Source organism: Elaeis guineensis, chromosome 2 (assembly GCF_000442705.2).
Source record: "Elaeis guineensis isolate ETL-2024a chromosome 2, EG11, whole genome shotgun sequence".
In the NCBI taxonomy this organism is placed as follows: Eukaryota; Viridiplantae; Streptophyta; class Magnoliopsida; order Arecales; family Arecaceae; genus Elaeis; species Elaeis guineensis.
The window spans coordinates 14,420,816-14,427,834 of NC_025994.2; the positions used below are offsets into that span (position 1 = coordinate 14,420,816).

Consider the following 7,019-nt stretch of genomic DNA (forward strand, 5'->3'; position numbering starts at 1 on the left):
AATTAGAAAAGCACCGACTATGGTTGTAGTCCTCACAAAGTTTTTGAAAATAACATTCTCCTAAAGCCATCAAATGCATAAAGAATTCAATATACTGCAGTAATCTAGCCTTCCAGTACAATAATGGCTGCCGATATTTACCCTTATTAGTTAAAGAAAACCTATAAAGATGGCAGAATTCACCATCTAAACAATGATGGAAGTGATGACATTACAATCAAAATCTAGATTCAAATTTCTCGACGACTACTGAGTGCCATAATAAACTGGTACCTCCAAACAGAGATCAAGGACTTCTCTTGCAGCAAAACATTGGAAGAGATCAATTTATGCAAGGACTGAAACCCTGGATCAAATTGTGTTCCTCCCCAATCCCTTTCTTGGAATGCAGCATAAACACAACATAGGAATCAAAAGGTTGGAGAAGAGATGCAGGACTAGTGGAGATAAAAGATGTGGGAGGGTTCTAGAAATCGGGCCTTCATCCATGCTTCGACCTACATTATTGGGATGGCTGGCGACGTCCACCAGCCGGGGCAAAAAAGAGGACTGCTGGTGGCTAATTATTTATTGGGCTTGATTCATCGAACCCAACCAGGCCTTAATGTGCCAAGCAATTGGAGGGTTGGAATGGGTTTTGCCCGTATAAAGCCCAATAACTAAACTAAAGAAATCTGGGGCTAGGGATGTACATGGTTTGAGTCAAGTCAGTTGAGGATTATTCTTGAAACCAAACCAAATACATTTCCAAAAACCGAAACCGGAATCAAACCATCCACATGCAAAAATTTATTCAGACCAAGGTTCGCGGACTCAGTACCAGAATCCATGCCGGTCGGTCAGTGTGGGTCCATATCGAATCGGACCGGCGCGAACTGACACAGGCAAAGAAAGCGAACTGGGAGGAGGAAAAGAAAAAAAGAGAGACATAGAGAGGAGAGAAAAAAAGAAAAGGAGGAAGGGGAGGCCATCGAACAACCTTCGGCTGGACGCCATGGCCGCCAGATGATGCACTCCATGTGTGTGGCACCGTAGGCATGAAACAGGATCATCGCTCCTGTTTCACATATATTTTTTTAAAAAAATCCAGAAAATCATGAAGCCGGCAATTCAATTACCGGCTTCACATAAATGAAGCCGACAAACCCATTATCGACTTCACTATTTTCGAATTTAAAAAAAAAAATCAAAAAATAAAACCGGCAAACCGATTGCTGGCTTCACTATTCATTGTCGTTTTTAAAAAGTGTCGCCCCTGTTCCACGGCAGCGGCTCCGCCCGCCAATGGCCGCTGTCCAGTGGCCACGGCGGCCATCCGACAAACTCCTATGACCCCTCCACCAGCTGCGCCTCCCTGCAGTACGTCGCTCTCCTTTTTTTTCTCTTTCTCGCTCATTTAAAAGTCCTGTCGGGTAACAGTTGAGCCTCAGAGGCTTCCGCAGCCCTTCAGCAGCCACAGCAGGCCACCACCAACCTTCGACGGCATCTACTCTCTCTCCCTCTCCTCCTCTCTCTCTTCCTCTCTCCTCCAGCATACCGCTTTCCCTGATCGAACTGTCTCATTCCCTATAGGTCCGGCTCGATATGAGGTGTATCAACCGGTTCGAGCCGGTACGAAATTCCTTGATTCAGACCAACCTGAGAAATTCATTCGGTTTGATTCGGTTTCTTGGGTTGAGTAGAGCTATTTTAGTTGGGCTTCCCATAAATAGGCAGTACAAGATGCTCATTGGGCTAAATGGGCTTCCCATAGGTTGCCGTGCAGAGCCAAGCGAGGGTATCTTTTTTACATGTAATTAGCACACAATAATCAGGCTATGGTCTGCTACCAAATGACTAGCTTGAACCAAACAATGGTTGCACCCATTCCTTATTTGAAAGCAGCAAGACTTGGTTAGGAACAGTTCACAACAACATAGAGATATCAAACAAATTCCCCAGCAATGAACATGAATGCCTTTGTGGTCTATAATTCTAGACCAAGCAATTTGTGCCCTTCCTTACCAAAGATGTAGTCAGATCAGTCACAACAAAATGGCCCCCTCTAGAAAAGAATATTAATCCTCATTTGTTAGGTTGGATAAGCAAGGGACAAAAATACAGTCTGCCAAAGCTAATGCAACACTCACATGCTTTGTGATATGCTACATCATTGACCCATTCCACAGGCATTTCCAAACATCAGCTGTTATGTTAATGATCAACCTGGCAATCTGTCCAAAAATTATGAAGAACACCTCAAGTAGGGTAGGCAAACAGGTTACAGGTTAACTTCCACTATTAGGATCCAAAAATAGGGTTCCATCACCATATATCCTACCTCTCATGCACAACCTACACAAGGCATCACAAAAATATTTCTAGTTCTAGGTTTATAATCTAAATTCACAGCCTGAAGCTGCAAGTACCAAATTTCAGCATACAGTATATTAACATGCAAGTAAATTAAATAGGAGGGTACATCAAGCTGCCACATCTAAAAGCCAAAAGCCAAGTCCAATAATTAAGTACTCTGCTAGTACTACAAACTGCAACATCCTACATGGCTAAAACAAAATGAGAATGGTATCAAAAGTATGCATGACCAAAGCAAGTTTAACAGACACTTGAGAAAGCCACAACAATCTCTACTAGAAAAGTTTACAAGACTCAGACTTTTACTAGTTTCAATAAACTTTCTTGATAGTTTATAGTCTCCATAAACTTTTATAGTTTCCATAAACTTGGCTTGTTCTGGATGCACAAAAGGGGACAAAATGGAAACCTTGCCAACCAAAACCAACAAGCACTCACAACTGCTGCAAAACCTAACTGAGAGAAGACAAAACTGTTGCAAAACCTTGCCAACCAAAACAAGTGAACATTCACAAGAGCTGAAAAATAGACACAGATGCAGATAATAATGAAATCACAAAAAACAAAAGTAAGAACTTTGGTGTATCTTTGCAATCAGAGATATCTTTGCTGCAATGTGAATATCAATCATTCATGGAATATCAATCATAGGAAAAATAAAAAGGAAATGAAAATACCACCAAATGTGGATCAATTTTTGCGCTCTGGCTTGCTTGAATGGGCAGACAGACGAAAACTTCTCACCCCAACGTGGGCTAAGGAAAATGGTTATGACACAACAAAAAGGGCGAAAACTGGGCTTAAAATGGACTGAGAAGTGACCTGAATCCACTCTGCTGTTATAACACCACAATATTCCTCCTTTTGGGGTTAATGCTCTCAATGGTGTATCGAGCATTCGCTATCCCATGGTAGATACCGATTAATGAGAGCGTGTGGCCTAGTTTTCACCAAGTCACATACTTCCACAATCATATCCAGATCTTTTGGTAGCGACACTATCAATTCAGAGTCCTTCCTCTTCTCTTATCATCAAATTCTTTTCTTTTTCATTTTCACAAAAGAAAAAAAAAAGAGAATTTTTTTTTCTTCATGTACAGCAATTCCACCAGAGAGAATTCAACCAAAAATAAAGGCAGCTTGAAGGGGAAAAGCCACTGATACACTGCAAGTCTTTTTCCCATGGCAATACAGCATGATTGCGACGATGCTAGGCCGCTCATCATTCTTTAGAGTCTCCTTAGATTTGTCGACATTCAGATCATTGTCAACGACATTGGGCTGTTCATAAACTTCTTCGGATACTTAATCTCCATCAGTTCTTCTATCAGCTTTGGGCCATGTTGTTCACTTCATTCATGATGGGCGGGGACTCAACAATCCTTTCCCGCAGAATGAAAGGCCAGAAACGCAGACCAAAGAAGCAGGTCGGCCAAGTCCCATTAACTGATCATAACGATATCATGGAAATGCTGCACAGATCCATATATATAGGAATGGAAAAAGAATCACCTTGCTACTAAACCAGATCGGCATGGGCTCCTGCGGCAAGTACTGCGCCAGAGGAAGGGAACGCCTTCGACTTTCTTGAAGCGGTGGATGAGATTGCCCGGAATTACTCATACCAAAACTGGAGCAAAACTTCCATCTTGGAGGGAGGGACAAGACTCGGTTGAGAAAGAGAGTTGGCCCAAGGGGATAGGTCTGGAATAAGTCTTGTATGAGTCCTTTAATCAAGTCTCTCTTCTTTAATAGGCGCTACCTATCTAATGATATGGAAGGGGATTGTCAAGTGGAAAAAAGACCATTCGATTCACCTTGACCTAACAGAATGAAATGCAAAATGAAATGGGACTTGCTTCTACTTTGCAATTGGCCTTAGATCCAACCGATATTTTTTTCTAAAACGATATTTTTGACTAATGTGCACAGCCAAGAGGCTTTCGTCGTCCGCAAAGGACCTAAGGGAAGACCATGCTCCAGCCTAGCAAAGCCAATGGAGTCATCTTTTCTCTTTCCATGCACACTAACCTATGCTACTCTAACTCTATGGAAGAAGCAGGCGTTTGCCGCAACTACGAGCTGCCAGTGCACCTTTAGTTGGGTTGCTATGGGCGATTCCCTCATTATTGTAAACCAAATGTCGATGTTGAAATATTCGAAGGTGCGTGATAATTCACTCGCTGCTGTATGATAGGGTAAGAGATCTGATTTTCTAACTTCAACTTCATAGACGCCATTCATTTAGTTAATTACCAACCCCACTTTTGGGGTTACTTCGGGCAAGCTCTTAGGGTATATTGTTAGCGAGAGAGGAATTGAGGTGGATCCAGCAAAAGTGAAAGCAATTGTCAACATGCCTAATCGAAACCTTAAAGAGTTTCATAGCCAACAAACGGAGGATTAGTGCGTGAGACCGTGATCCACAAAAGCATATGACCCACCCTTAACTTGGGAATGGAGAAGCAAAGAACCATAAAAGTTGAAAACTAGAAATGAAACTTATTGGAATAAACAATAAATCATCAAACTCATAAAAGTGTGGATTCCATCACCAAAGTTCTAAATTCTGAAATAGACAATACATTAAGTTATATTTTCATGAATTGAATGATAAACGTACTAAGCTACTAGCAAATAAAACTATAATTGAATAAATTCATTAGTCATTACCTGATTCAAGTCATTGAAGCTCATCCATGCTTTCTTCACAATAAATTGAAAGTGGTGAAGCTCGTAGCCAATCTTGTGCACATATAAGAGCCTCCACTAATTAAGGAGTCAAACAACTCCGCAATGAGTCAACTAATGTATATTGCTAATTAATTATTAACTGTACGTACATACTAATAAATAAACTTACCAAGCAGAAGAAACAGAAGTTGCTTCCTCTGTGATGCAATTGGTGCTTAAAAGAGATAGAGATGTATGCAAACTTCTTCCTTTTTCAAGATAATAATATTCTGAAACAGAGAAGTAACCAAAAATCAAAGCAATAAGATGATTTTATTTGCTGAAATCATTTTTGTAATTCCAATCATTAGAAACATTTTATTTGCTAAATCAGATGTAAATAAAATCATTAGTAATGATGACTATGCCAATATGCAAACATCTAATCACAGAGTATTTATTCTGATCGAATTGCTTTTGCATAGTTCTTTAATTCAGAAAGAAAAATCTTCACTCAGATTTCTTAACAACAAGGACAAGGCACTTGGCATCATGCACACAGTAACTGCTCTCAATTAATAGCATCTTCCTTGCTGCCAACCTTACATTCTTCAGCAACAATCCCCCATTTGCAAGGAAAAGATCAACATGTTACTTGAAATATCTCTCAGTCCAAAGCCTCCTTCACACTTCAAATAACATTCCCTTCTCCAAAATAACCAAATGTATGACTTCCCACAAACCTTCATGGCTTCGAAACACAACATTGATTTATGTTGAAGAAACAGTGAATTTATTCAAAATCAGTTTCATATGTAAAAGAGATGTAAAAAAAGCTATCACATTCAATACAAGCACGCATATCAATTTTACCAGTCTTAGTCTGCCAATGCAATAGATTAGGAAAAATAAAATAAAATTATACTATATCGGGACAGTCTCTTAGAAGCAATATGCTGAGATCAAGGCAACTGTACACAAACAACAGTATTACAACCTGGCTCCCTACATATCTACAAGAACAGAAACGAATTTATGAAGCATCCAATGCAAGATTGTTGTGGTCCTAGGAACCAATCTGTTCATGGACCTGATGGATTTTTCCTTTTTTCCCTGGAGGCAGTAAAAACCTGGATAGAGAAACAAAAATCAAGCAACCATATGTTTCTTCCATATCATTGTTTCTTCTATTCCGTGTAATAGCAGAACGCCAGTGAAATCAGATGCCTGATGATTGCTGTTACTGTCCTCAAGTTCTCTTAGGAGCAACTAAGTAGGAAACAATTTCTAATTGATTTGGGGTCTGTTTTATATGTGCTACCTGAAATCGATCTCATTACGTACATAGATTTCAGTTGATGATCTTGTTGCATCAGAAAGCAAAAAAACGGGATGCTAGACATAAATTTATAACTTGCCAAGGAACCTAATTGGCAGTCACGGTAGTTGATTCAACCTATTTTATTACTTAGCCTAATCTATTTGAAAGATGAAGCAGAACAGCATACGGTAATCTCTTGAAGGACCAATCTTTTAAGATCATTCATCACCAATGTTGCCGATCTCAGCCGAGATCTATCTGGGGAAGAAGAAGAGAAGAGGAGAGGAGAAGAGATCTCACCTGAGCCGCTGAGCGAGAGGTTGGAGAAGTAGGGTGGCGAGGGAGACCGGGAGGCTCCGCTGAGGAGGGTGGGCGAAGGGAGATTCCGAACAGCGGAGTGAGAGGAGATTTGTTGGGGGGCAGGGAGGAGGGCGATCCCGAGCGGCGAGCACGAAAAATAGTTGGGGGCGCTATTGCTGGCTGCGGCCCAACCCCGGCCTGGTAGACAATAGTCTGGCCCAGCGGAAACAGCACGGACCGAGCCCGACATAAAATTAAATTAATTATAGATTAATATTGTCACATAAACTTAAGTATAAATTATATTTTTGGTTTCTAACCTTTAGATCCATTTTTTGAATGATCCCTGAAGTTTAAAAATCTCACAATT

General features: G+C 40.5%; 1 protein-coding gene across 2 annotated transcripts in view; it reads right to left on the minus strand.

The window, feature by feature from the left end:
- The window catches only part of LOC105059818 (uncharacterized), a 51,723-nt gene extending 44,934 nt beyond the window's left edge, over positions 1-6,789 (minus strand). For both annotated transcript variants that reach the window (XM_029260448.2, XM_073251592.1), the window contains exons 1-3: positions 6,650-6,789; positions 5,219-5,318; positions 5,029-5,124 (exon numbers count right to left, since the gene is read on the minus strand). The gene's annotated coding sequence lies outside the window, so the exon portion shown is untranslated. The remainder of the gene's footprint in view (positions 1-5,028; positions 5,125-5,218; positions 5,319-6,649) is intronic.
- Positions 6,790-7,019: the final 230 nt, after the last annotated feature.